Below are 14438 nucleotides of genomic sequence, written 5' to 3'. Positions count from 1 at the left end.
TGGGGTTTTTTGTTGTTTGCTTGTTTTTTCTCCTGGGGGGAGGGGAAGGCACCAGCAGGTTTATCTCACGAACTCTTTTCCTTCTCCAGTTTCTGGGAGCCTCTATTCTCTAAACTCCACTAGAAAAGACTTCGGCAGAAGGTTTTTCTTTTTCAGGTGGGGATATACTGCTAGCTTGTATCTGTATCACACTATTATCTGTATACTTCCAAGCTCCAGATTGTAAGTATCAGAAAGTTGTATTTTCCAGCTACACACCGCGGGCAACTCCTGCCGTTCCCCAGTAGATGGCAACGTTGATCTGACTGTCACTCAATAACACCTGCTGCCCACCCTCCTGCCCATGAAAAATTTATCCACAGCAGCACTTCTCTCCTTTGAGCTTCAGACACCTGCATGCCTTGGAACCCACTTCCACGCCATACATGTGTCTTTTGAGTAACATTTATGGCTTGTTTCTATACGCTACCAGAGTCTCTCTGAGTTGGGACTATTAACTGCCTTAATATAGGTGTTCCTGTATGTTACATATCCCCAAAGAAAATGTAGAGAGAAGTGATTCCTGCTACCTAAGTGCTAAATAGCAATGTATACTCAGAGATACAGTAAAAGCAGGAAAAGAAAAGCCATGGGACTTTGCTTTCTGAAAGAAAAGTACATTCAAACTTACAACTGACTAAAAGGTGTCTTTTCAACTGTGTACAACTGCAGTCTCTGGCATTCCATAATTCTAGCTGTTACATTACTGCACGCCACTGTCATGCAAATGACGTGATGATAACTTGAAGGCAAATCTCTTTTAGTTATCAGCAAGGAATGAGTCGAGATAGGAAAGTCAGCTGCAGACTTCTCGCCATGTTCTGCTGGAGGAAGCGCTAGAAGTGAGCATTAAGCACAAGAAAACTTTGACAGTATCCCACAACACTGACTACAAAAGGCTTTTTAAAACATCTTCTGACATACCATGTTTGCATATGCCATTATGCAAAGAAATACTGATGGATACCATCCGTCCAATCTCTAAGTTACTCAAGGTCAGCTATCATTTGATGCTCACAGGTGAATATTCTGAAAATGACCAAATAACCCCTTACCAGCCTTTCTCTGCAGACTCTTGTCTGCTAGCTGTTGAAAACAGCACTGCAGCACAGTAAGAGCAAAGTAGCACAACCAAAAGTTTCATTTCCCTTTGAATGTAGGTACAGCAGTTTTTAAGACCATCTTCAGCATTAGGATATATAGTCCAATATTTCTCTTTCTCACACAGACATAAGCAAAGAATAAAAATAAACAAATTAATTAAAGATACAGGTAGAATAACCAAAACTGATATCAGAATCCATTCTGTTACTAGTTAAACCAAAGAATTACCTCAGTGCTCCACCAATACAGAAAATGTTTTGGCATCTGGGTGCTAAACAGGGAGCTCCAGCCCCCGAGCAACAGGGGCCATTGCATTGCTACTTAATCAGAACTCTTGAAACCCAGTACTGTCAGTTGTCAGATAACCTGCTATAATGGCATTATCTGATCCATCATGGCTTGTTCTATCATACCTTCCTCATCTTCCTCACCAACTGCTGATTCACTGTTTCTTCTCTTTGCCTCTGCTTGTGGTTATTCCATACAAAGATAAATCAGTGTCAAAAAAGAGGGGTTGTGCAATTGTGGTAATGGATACCTGCTGGGATGCTTGTCTCTGCCCATGTACTAATATAATTCAGACCTTGCTAAAACACAGGTAATTCGTGCACATGTTTGAGCACGTAGGTTTTATTTCATAAATACTTTTCACTTTGCTACTATGAAGCAAAGACACAGGCTAATGAACTACATCAAAATACAAAGAACTAGTGTGAGCACGGTGTTTCCAAGGCTTTGAGTAACCAACTCAACATGTGTGCCTGGTTTGCTACCCCCAATTATGAAACTCAGGGCTAACTTCATCCAATAACCAGAATGAAGCTAGAATACAGGGGGTCATAATACTCTTTTCCACACTACCTAGACTTCCAAAACCAAGAGCCTGTTTCTAGTTCTCAGACATCTCTAGTGAACTGGCCTTGAAGTTATGCATACTTATTTACAAGTTGTCATACTCAGCAGACACACTTCGGACAGAACTGGGCAGTCAAAATCCTGCAGGTTGCACCAGGAAATCACAAATATGTCTTCGTACATGTCCTATAGATCCTGCTAAAATGCAAGGCTTCTTGTGCCATGTGTGATGCAATCAGTACATCAGGGCCATCCATACTGGGTAGGCAGGGATGACCCAGGACTTGCATGACAGAGGCAACAGCCAGTGGTCTGGAGGGATATCCTGGGGCAGTAAAACAGCTCTGGTGCCTCACAGGTAGGCAAGGCTTGCTCGAAGTCTTGATGTAAACCATGTTAGTTGGTTGAGTGTCTGTTGCACATTTTGAAAAGCAGAATTTTATCACAATATCAAAGAGTCAAAGTGTTTCTTAGAGTGCATATATAAAAAAAAAAAAAAAAAAAAAGCAACACACAACAAAAAAAACCCAAAACCCACACAACACAAAAAAAAAAAACCACAAACAAACAAACATGAGCTCTTAAAAATGTTTTGTTAATGTCTCACTAAAACTAGACTACTCTGGAAGAGTTGTACTACCTGAATGAAAAACGTATCTGTGAAACCTTCTCTAAGCTTCAGAAAATGACAAACATTCCAGGCAAGAACAACATGCAAGTTCAAAGTAAGCCCCTGACGTGCTTTCATTTTTGAGGTCTGGTTGGAATGGGTTGTTTAATGGCAGGATTGCAAAGCAGGTCAGATCTTTGTCCTGCACTGATCTGTGATCTCAGCTCTGGTTTGAAGAATGAAAGTACTCACATACCAGACACAGGAAAATCTGCTGTTATTTAGGCAATCCTGTCTGTGACATGTTGTTTTTTCTTGATTTATTCTAAACTGCCTACAGTTCAGCATTGAGCTCTAGCTAACCCTGATACTTTCCAGGGCTCACCAAATTTCTAAGTGTCATTCCAAGAAACAGATCCTTCAGAAAATATCCTCTCATCTCAAATCATACATGCCACAGCTTTTGTGGCAATGCTCCACAGATCAGTGGTCAAGAAGAAATATAGACCAGTTAAGAACACCTACATTCACTTGCCCCAAGCAAGTGCTATTTGAGACGAAGTGTGAACACACCTTTCTTGTTTGCAGGAGACTGGCATCTGCAAGGAAAATAGTTACCATCTCACAGAAATACCTGGAATTACTGAAAATATTCCCACATAACTTCGCTTCTCTCACTAGTACAATTTGTTGCTTTGAAATCTCAAGAATGCCAGTGATTGATATTGAAATTGGGTGAATATCTGATGTGTATCTAATAAGCAGCAAAATGAGGCAGATGTGACAACAAGCAAAAAGACAGTAAAATAAAAATGACTGATATATAAAAAGAAACTTTGTTTTGTTAAAAAAAAAAAAACACACACACAAACAAAAAGCATCACTACTTCCTCCTCACACTTATTTGCAAAATCTGTCTCACTGACTAAACACTAAAGGCACACTCAATAGGCACACTGCTCGCAGTGAGAAGAATCTCACTTGCATTGTAAGTAATCCTTTGCTACCAAGGATACGAGCAAACATGCACAGTCCTGGCGGTTCCCACCCTGCAGAAAGGCCTGCAGGCACCCCTGTGCTGAGAAGGGTGGAAGCAGTCTTGGCACCCACCTCGCAGCCCTCACCTGCCAAAGTATGAGGCAGCAACAGTGCCTGGAGTGAAGAAACACAGCAGTGATACCTTATAGTACTGGCAGAATCTTGTAAGCGAACAGGTTAAAAAGATAAACTTAATAGCAGTAATTCCACCCCTGCCTGTTCTCATCTCATTTTTGAATCCAACATTTGAAGGATCCTGAGCAGTAAAGCAAAGCAAATCCTTACAGTCCCGTTAAGGGGAATAAACACTGATTACACTATGGATTCAGAAGAACATACTCCCACACTGAGTTAACACTGAACAACACAGGGATCTCCTGCCTCAGAGAGGACAAGGCTGACAGATGGTGCAGACGCTTGTGTTCTCCAGAGGCAAGATGATGCTACTAAGAACCATGTGGACAGTACAAGATTTATGAGAGAGAAATGGAACCATGCCATAAACTGAGGTATTTTGTTGTTGTGCCGTGTCTCTAAACTCCTGCCTACTCTTCTTCACAACAAGTCTATTTTTTCATTTCCCTCATCTCCATCTTGCAGCAGCTCGCTGGTGACATCCCATTTGCCTCTTCCCACACACAGGTTCCCAGCAGCACCACTCTGAGACAATTCTGTAAGCTTCCTAGAGCTGAACTCACGTCTGTAGTCTACAGTGGACACTGACATACAGAACAAACATATAGATTAACTTTGATGAAAAGGGACTGTTTAGAGTCTGTTGCTATTCACCTATTCCCTGCCAACACAGTTTTGAAGTTTATTTCTGATCCAGCATCAAAGGGGCTTGAATGTACTGCAACAAAAATGCAGAACACTAAACGAAGAAGCAATTAAACCACCATGAGAAAACGTTTTGGAACAAGACAGCCTAAGATTCCTTTAAAGCTCATGCAACTCCCCACCTGCAATGGTGAAGATTTTGTATGCTCTATATCTTTTACCATAAGTTTCCATACCTCCTGCAGCATCAGCTGAGGGTAATTCAGCTTCAAGATAGGGGAGGAACAAGTCAGTGGGTGGTTGTTGGAAGAAGAGGAAGTAACATGAGCAATACAGGGCTGGCATCACACAAAGGTGAGTGCAGCATCCTGGCGTGTACACCAGGAAAAGCAGAAAAAGTATTCAGCAGATGAATAATCAAATATATGCATACATACCTGTCCTTCCCTTATGTAATCCAAATTTTGCCTCATGTAAACACAGCTACTGAGAAGACACTGTACATGTACTGTTAAATCCAAGTATGAATCTGCCTCTAATGTTCTTAACTGGTTAGTAATGTGTTGGATGAATTGCTGGCTGTACATAAAATACCATGTTGAATTCACACAAACCAACAGTGCCCTGTGTCAACACTACTTCTTTCTTCTGTAAGGTGATACATTGTCTACCTTTTCTAAAGAATTTAAACAAAGCTCCATAGGAAGTACATGTTATAGTCCTAACCTCAGTACTTTATCATTTTGTCACACACACAAAAAAATTTGTTGTGCAAAACCACCTGAATCACAACTCATATAAATTAATGCAAGAGCCTGAAACCAAAAAAAAGAGAGGGTCAAAAGAGGCATACATTTGCAGTGAGGCAGCACTTGGCATTGCCCCATCTAGTTTTAAGGTATTCAGCTCACAGACTGGCATTCATGAGTCCAAGTCAGACATCAAAACCCACATCAATAGTGTCTGAGAGAGCCTGGGGCTTAAGTGCTGAAGATTTGCCATCTCACAGGTGCATTGACATTTTTCATGCCCTGGCTGCAGAGGGGGCAGGAATAATTTAAAAAATCTTAAAGTGACAAAGAAATACTCAGGAATAATGTTGCTCAAATCTACGCTCAGAAGTTTCACTAAAAATTATTTTAGCTACAATTAGCTACTCAGCCATCTATAGAAGCCTGAGCTCCCTCAGAAGCAGCAGCATTTCCCTATCATCTCTCCAAAGGTGAAAACTGTCCTATGAAATGGCAAATTTTGAGTAGTAGGCTAGTAGTAGTGACCTCACTCACTGCCTCTGCATGAAGGAGTTTCTACTCCCATCTCCTCACCTTTGAAGAGAGCGATGTAACAAACCGGCTGTTGACTACACTGAGGGAGAATATTTTACTTCTCTTCTGAGCCTACTAGACAAGGGAAAGAGGACACACATGAAGCAATAACTCTTCCCTAAGACAGGGACATGAAACAAGAAGGGAGGAATCCTACCCTTCGTTTACTTCTAAAACTAGTTGCTTTTTGTTTTAATTATGGTAATCTGACAAGAAACAATAACCCACAAATAAATTTTCCCTCTTCCAAATCCTAGTTTCCTACCTCCACACAAACGAAACTTAAGGTCTCCACAAGTCAGATAGGACGTGGTCTCACAGAGGAAGAAAAAAAAAGTATTTACTACTCACAGACAAGTAATAAAAATACCCTTCAGGCAACTGTTCCAACTGTGAAAAGAGACCAAATCACATGATCTCTATTTGTTCCCTTCACACACACTGACTCCCCAGCAGATGAAACACAGGAAAGCCCCCATTAGTATGCTCAGGAGGCAAATGCTTGGGTTTGCCAGCCTTTTACCAGGCAACATGGTCAACACCAACCAGAACACATCAACAAGCAGCACAACAGGCTGCATAATTACATGAGTTCTGGCATCTTCCAGTCGCTGGTGCAGGGAGCTGTTGTAAAACCTACCACAGCAAGGCATAATGAACTCCTAGAGGCACAACTGCGCTGCATGAGGAAGGGCAAATCTGAACCAGTAAGTAATGTTGGGATCACTTATAAAAAAGCCTATATGAACACATAAATAAAGGGGGATGGATTAGTTACTTCATACCTAACTGTAGCGTGCTTGACCCCATAACCATGGTGTGCATGTGGCTTCCCAGGGAGCTCTTTTCAAAGAGGAAAAAGCAAGTGCCAACCTTCCTCCTGCCTTCTCAAAGCAATGGCACCACCTGTGTCCCCTTGCCTGCCCTGCCAGCACAGGTGGGACTGTCCGAGTGCCAGCACAGAGCTGAGAGAATAAAGCAGCTCCATCTGTGGAGCCACTTTGTCATCTGCTACTTGAGTCAACCTTGGGAGAAGCTGGGACAGATAATTTACCTTTGGTTTTCAAGGGGACTTGTCAGCACTCAAGTCAGTCCCTGCTTCTGCCAGCTCCACCAGTGACAGTCTCTAGCAATCACTGGGGCTTCCCATCCTTTCAGCCTGTCTCTGACCTGAATCTCTACCATTTCCCCAGGCACCTGAGGACAGATCACTTTCCCCAGATCTGTTGCCTCCAGCTCTTGTCCTTCTTGTGTTTTAATCCAAAGCAGAGGTGTCATAGGCTGGCAGAGAGTTCTCATGGTGTAAGAAAAGCTGTTCCAGTGGCTGCTTCCTACCTCCTCGTCCCAGGAGGCAGCCACAGCTGCTAGCAAAGTTCTGCTCCATGCTTCAAGCCTTCATTTTAAACACAATTCAGGCAGAAAAAGCCTTCAGGAAAAACTAACTTTTAAATTAATAAAGTCTTTGAGAGTATGTGCCAAGTAACATATTTTCTTTTTAACCCATCAAATATAGACAACATATTTTTTTTGTTTGTTTCTTTAGGAAAAGCTCTTATCAGACACAGAAATACAACAAGTTAAATGTCAAATTCTTGCTGAGAAGCCCACAGAAGTTACACTAGTAGTAGTGCACTGAAATGGGTGCACTTTTTTGTTCTTGAGTTTTACTCTTTAGAGTGACCCAAACTGGTTTTTTTCCACAGAAATTCCAAAGATACAGATTTTTACCTGATAAACACACCTGGAACAGAATTTCTTCCTCTCTGGAGGTTGTTTAATGGTTAAAAAAACAGTACCAGGATCTAGAAAACATCACGCAAGCCTAAATACATAAAATACTTTACCCGCTTGTACTTTAATCCGGATTAGAACATAGCCAGGCAATGCTGTCGTACAAATATTTGCCAATAACCAGAGCCAACCACCATGCCAGAAATATATTAGGCAGAAAAAAAAAAAAAAGAAAAAAAGAGAGCTGTTCATCTCATGTAAATTTAATGTCAGAATATATTAGCTGTGACTGCACTTCACAACTCAGCATGGCTTTGTGTGGAAGATAAAACACTCAGATTTACAGCATTATAAATGTTTGCTAAATGCCTTAATTGCCCTCTCTTCTTTCAAAACAGCACTTTATTATTAGCTTACAAAGTGTTCTGTGTAAGGCAGATCATTTTTACCTAATTCCTTATTGACACCTTAGAAATCTGTATTTTACTAATATTCCTTTGAATAAAAAGAGTATCTGCTTTACCTTGGCATCCAGTGATGAACAGCCACATTCAACTGCTCGTTACTATGGCAATATTACGTAGGAGGTACAGACACAGACTGATGCTTTTATCTTCTCCCTTTGTACTTAGAATATACTCTCTTCCCCTCCTTTATTTTTGAACAAAAACAGCCACAAAGGGGGATGGTGAGTCATTCAGTGAATCAAAACAAAGGTCGTTTTATTAACTTTGTTGTTATATTATCTAAGGATAAATTGCAGGACTATGAATGAGATATAAACACCAAAGACCTTAAGATATGATATTGCAAAGTATTTTCTTTCTTTTCACGAAAAAAACCGAAGCACCACTGACACTCTGCTTGCTTCTCAAGCAAAACCAAAGCCCTTTGCTGTTTAGCAGTGCCCAGGCAGTAGTGAGAGCAAGGATCACTCATACAACTTTTGGTTTCCCCTGGAAACAACTAAAACAGTAATTGTAGACAAATTTGTGAGAGTCAGGTGGGATGGAACCCTACTTCTTATGTGCCAAGAGGCAATGGAAATAGGCTGTTGCATAACTGCTGAAAACACCTTCCCTGGATTCATTTGCTTCTAACTAGCAGTGGTTTAAAGGCCCCTCCAAAATCATGGAATACAGGGTAAACTCTTCAGGTGGTCAATGCAATAATCATAGAATCATAGAATAGTTTGGACTGGAAGGGAACTTCAAAGGTCATCTAGTCCAATCCCCCTGCAATAAGCAGGGACATCTTCAACCAGATCAGGTTGCAAGTATTCAGTCCTGCTGGGTGTAATCAAGAGATGTATAGCAAAACATCTCATTTCCAACTATTGACTCAGCCACTGACAGAAGTTTTCTCTCGTTATATCAGTCAAAGCAAACCAGATGAGCAAATGTCCCCAGGTGAGGCCAGCCTGGATGTGGTGGCTTAGGGAGCAGGCAAACTTGGCCACAGCTGGAGATCCGTCTGCAGAGCAGGTTTGATATGCTCTTCCTGTTCTGCTTACAGTCTATATTCATCCATCAGAGGTTAGTGATACAGTAGTTGCCTGCAAATTTATTTTTGGATTCATCACTTTGAAGTTTGGAGAGAAAAGAAAAATAGCAGAATTCCACACCCACACTCACCTCATTAAAAGAAAAAAAAACAAAGAAAAATACCCCAACAAAACCCAAACAAACAAAAACCCCAACAGCAAACCCTTATGCACAAACCAAAAAAAACCCACACAACCTCTTCAAATTCAAGGAAGGTATGTTTTAGGACTCCTGACTTGATACACTACAAAAGCGTACTAGCACCACAGTTCTTCAGTTGCTTGTGTAGAGAACAGGCCCATTTGGCAGATGACTTTTTGTAGTCCACGACTCTGCTTCCACTTCAGCACTGCCCTAGACAACCCATTTTTCTTTCTTCTTTGCCCCACAAGGTCTGTAGTTTTGACAGCTATGCATTCTTCATGTATGTTCCTGCAGCTTTCAGCCTTTTCTAAATAGCTTGCCAGTAGAGGTAGAGGTTCCTGATTACCAGGTTTAAGCCTCTGTGCCATTGCTTACTCTACTTTCAGAACTTTCATTAGAACTCTCAGAAATAACCTGCAGATTCCAAGTAATCCTCAAACTTCAGTTTTTTTAACTCCTGTTGGTATCCAAACCAGAGTTTATTTTGCCATATTACTGTAAGTAAATGCAGGGGGAAAAAATAGCAGAAAGTGGACAGGAAGTGGTTAATCTTAACTTTGCAGCAAGGCATTCCACATGGGCAGCAGGGAGCACTGTAGAGATTTATATTTCATAAGAACATCAGAAAAAGAAAACAAGAAAGACACCCCCCAACACTAAACTGTTAGTATGCCCCATAATGAGGTTAGCAACAGGGATGTGAATGTCATACCTTACACAATAATCTTTCCCAAAAATGCCAGGAATGGAAAACCAGTCCAAAAGGTATTGTAAGCATCAAAAGGAATTCAATATTTGCTATTTCACAGTAATTCCTCCCTGCAATATTGCCAGTTTTAAACTAAAGATATCATGGTGATCACTAACAGTATCTGGGTCAGACTATTCCCCATTTTGACAAAAGCTTGTTGTGGGAAAAATTAGGGAGCCGTGAAACCGAAAGTGGTGGATTAATATTTTTCTTTTATTTGTAATTTAAAGGAATCACTTACTAATGGCATCTTGTGTCTCAACCTCTAGATACATCTGCCAAAACAAATTATTTCTACTGTAAAATGACCTGTGTGAAGTCTGCACACATTTTCCTAGAAGTTAAAAGCAGTGGATACTTATGAATTGAAGAAAAAAAAAAAAATCATTCTCAGTAGAACAAATGGTTGAATACAATGACTAGTACAAAATATCTTCATAACAAGTACTTAACACCAGGGCATCGTAGTGTTCCTTTTTAATGACATTTGTAGAGAGCATTTGCTCAGTAATTGCAAACTGACATGGAGAAGGCATGTGAACGTGCAAGACATGTTAGAGTAATGAAATTCACTCTCAAGAGCTGTTCAGCATTTCACACGGTGGTAAGACTATAAATCCTAATGACACACAGCCCCACACAACAGCCTTCCAGAAACATTCATTCAACAGTTTACTCTTTTTCTCTTTACTTTGAAACTTCGCACCGCGGAGGCTGAGTAGGAGCACGGGGAGATGTGTTTAGCTCACCATCAGGAACTGTACGTGAAGTTACAACGGTGGTTACCACAGGGAAAAAAAAAAAAAAAAAGGGGGGGGGGGGGTGGATTGTATATGAGCTATTAAAATGGTTGGAACTCTGACAAGACCTTCAGATACTAGGCAGTAAGTAAGTAAATAAAAGTGTTTTCAAAGAACATAACCATAATTACTATAAACATTGTGCTTTCATTAAAAACAAAACAAAAGTGACTTCAGCTTCTTACTGAGCACTATTGCCTGTTCCTTGAGACGAAACTGGTAACGAAACTGGTAACTACCCAGAGCCGGAGGATTCGCCCTCTGGGTAGTGCCGTGAGGCACTGTCATAACCATTCCTTTCCTTACTCTTCTGTCAAGAGAAAGCGGAGAGACGGACAAGACCGCCCCAGTACAGGACCGAACCGCCCCATCCCGCGGGGTGCGAGCAGCCCCGCCACAGCCCCCCCCTCAGGCACACTGAGTGTCTCCACGGCCCCGCACTGCCCTTGCCCTGGGCCCTCGCCCACCGCTCCGCCCGCCGGCCCGCAGCCACCTCCCCTCCCCTCCCGTCGGCGGCACCGGAGGGCTCGGTCCCGCTCCCGGGTACCCGCGTTCCTGCCTCCCGCGGGCGCGGCTCGGCGTCCGCCGCGGAGCCTCCGCACCCCGGGCTCCCTTCCAGCCACCCGTCAAAGCCTGACAGCTTTCACAGTATCACAGTATCACAGTATGTTTGGGATTGGAGGGGACCTCAAAAGATCATCTAGTCCAATCCCCCTGCTGGAGCAGGAACGCCTAGGTGAGGTCGCACAGGAACATGTCCAGGCGGGTTTTGAATGTCTCCAGAGAAGGAGACTCCACAACTTCCCTGGGCAGCCTGTTCCAGTGCTCTGTCACCCTTACTGAGAAGAAGTTTCTTCTCAAATTTAAGTGGAAACTTTCTTCCTTGTTGGCTGCAATCAGGTGCTTCACGCACCTAGCGCCATCTCTTGAGAATCTGGCTTTTATTTGCTCCTACTTCTGCTCTAGTCGTCAATAGTCTCTGTTAGTATTTAAAGTACCGGGGGTTTGGTCGCTTAGCCTTGTCCAAGTCGGGTTTTGCTATTCAGACAATACCCTGCAAAGAAGTGCTGCGAATCACTTCCGACTCCCTCACTACTTGATAAACCCGATCGGCTGTTGGTACTGCACTGACTGGTAAAAATTCAGAAATCCATGCAAACGCTTAAAAATCCATGAAAACGCTAATTTATTTTTATGCTTAATTTGGAACTTTTTTTTTTTCTTTTCATGCAAAGCTCAGCTTTTACCAGTACTCAGAAGTGTGATAATGACAGGGAAAATGATGAAACTGTTAGTTTCCTTTACTCAGAGTGCTGAACATCAGTTGACCTTTACTCAACAGTTAATTTAACCACAACGTTAAAGTAATTCAGGGAGTGGAAGTAATTCTTAAAGATTTTATTACACCTAGCACTTCCACCCAAGATGTGAGCACTCACAGTAAGGATGACCTGAGGTCATTATCTCAAGCCACCTTACTGAGAAACACAGACTGGATGTTTCTGGTATCTTCAGTTTTACAAAAGCAAACCAATCAAGACAAGTTTAAGCCATTCCAGAGCTCTCAAGTCTCCATCATACGTGAAAGAAGGAAAGGAAATGGAAGAAGAGGAAAAAATGACTTAAAATACCGTCCTTCAAAAAAAAAAAAAAAACAAAAAACAAAACAACAACAACAAACCCTTTAACAATACTCAGTAAAATTAAAAGGGGCCAAAAGCCCTTATTTCATCATCTATGCACTCATCTTACCGTTACCACTGGAGGCCAGCTTCTTTCTCATGAAGACCCTCCTCCCCACATCACGTCCATTTGCTGGCTTGCTCTTGAAGCTGGGTGGAGGTTCAGTTTGAGCCTATATTCTCAAAAGTAGCAAGAGCATCTTTGAATAACAAACTACCAGCACTATTTCGAGAGACTGTTGCTTCCGGTATTCCTTCCTGGGAAGGGAAAAGAAAGGTTCGTGGCTTTCTCAGAGTCCAGCTACTGAGCTGGGCAGAAGCGCTGGGTAATCCACCTGGTGACAAAGATGCCAGCTGGGAGCTCTCACATGGCTGTAACTGGTCCTTGCAAAATAGTGATTTGTCTTTCAGGAAGTACCAAAGCCAAACCTTTTCAAAAGCTCTTCCTCTCTTTATAAAACCACTGCTTAAGAGAGGCTTTTCTTGAGAGAAAACAGAATGCGCCTTAAAGTACCTTACAAAAACAGAGAAACCACCTCCCCAACTGGAAGGAGAGTGGCTGCTCATGACAGACACTACTCCATTACCCTCCTTGGGGAGCAGCTGACAAATGCTGCCCACCCCCCACTGTGAGGGGCTTCACCAGGCACAGCTGGGGAGAGCAGCTGGGGCTGTGTGACCCAGCTCATTGGGAACACACTTCTCTGGGCTTCACAAGCGTTCTGGTGAGGAAACACACGAGATAACATAAGAGCTGGGCAACAATGTGCTCTCCCCTCAACTTTGAGAAGACAGTGCAAATCATGTCAGTGAGGAGGGAATGTTAAGATTCTGGCTAGAATCTGGGAGCAAACTCAGCAATGCATGGGGCTGGGGTTGTTCGGTTAGAGAAACATGGGCTTCACCTGTCTCTGGCTCCTCCAGGCTTCGTCAGAAACAACAGTAAGGCTGACACCATTTATTTAAAAAAAAAAGACATGTGGTGTGTTGGGTTTTTGTTTTTTGTCTGATTATTTTCTTTTTTCCACCATGTCATACTGATGTGTTTGGAGGAAGAAGGGAAGCTACCTACCCTGAAGCAAGTATCAATTATTTTAAGCATCCATAGCACCAGCTGCTCATAACTCTCTTTCACCAGCTAAGAGGGCTATGAGTGGGAGCCTTAGGTTGAGGCACTCTGAAAATGGCTAATACACCACAAAAAGCAAACGTAGTGATTTCCAAGGTGCTTGTTGGTTCTTATTGCAAAAGCAGATCTGTCCCGCTGCGAAAGTATTCCTTGAGCACATCTAATGTGTTCACCAGTACAGAAGAGCAGTTCTCACTTACTTCAATACTTACAGTGGGGGGTATAGACAGCTCCAGAGGCTGAGAACGAGGGTGGAAGCTCCCCTGGCCTGGGCTAAGCACAGGGGCAGCAGAAGAGATGCTGTTTCACAGCATCCCGCTTGTGTTCTCCAGTTGTGCTGACTGCACCCTGCCCTGAACCCGTCTCAAGAGGAGGAAGGCTCGGGCTGACTGGGGACCAGTGGGATGGGGGTGCTGTGGTGGGAAGTTTCAGTTCTCAGCACTTCAGAGAGCTCCTGCTATTTAAGTAAGAAATGGAACCATGATCGCTTCATGATATATTGACATTTAATTACGTAATGGTTCTTAGCAGTAGTGATGCTACACAAAGGCCAACACGGTGACTTATTTGAGGGTTTTCACTGCTGTCTGAATCTCCACAAGCACTTTTGTCTTTTGAAGCCTGCCACTGGGCTCAGACATCTATTATACATCTTAAGGAAGTAAATTAGCAGTTTTATTATGTTTATTTTACCTACAATTTTTGGATACTAGAATCTATCAGTTTTCTTTTCAACAGAAAAAATACCAAGATGTAAGCTACATGGAAAATTAACCGAAGTTACTGTTTGTAGGAAGTAAACTCCTCTGTCTTGCCTAATATCACTTGTAAGATTTATGGGCATTTCACATGAAAGTATTCAGAACACTAGGGGCATCATTTATAGTTAAAAGACAGCAGCAATGA

This window comes from Streptopelia decaocto (genome assembly GCF_964273445.1).
Source record: "Streptopelia decaocto genome assembly, chromosome: 3".
Taxonomy (NCBI): Eukaryota; Metazoa; Chordata; class Aves; order Columbiformes; family Columbidae; genus Streptopelia; species Streptopelia decaocto.
This window is presented reverse-complemented; position numbering follows the sequence as displayed.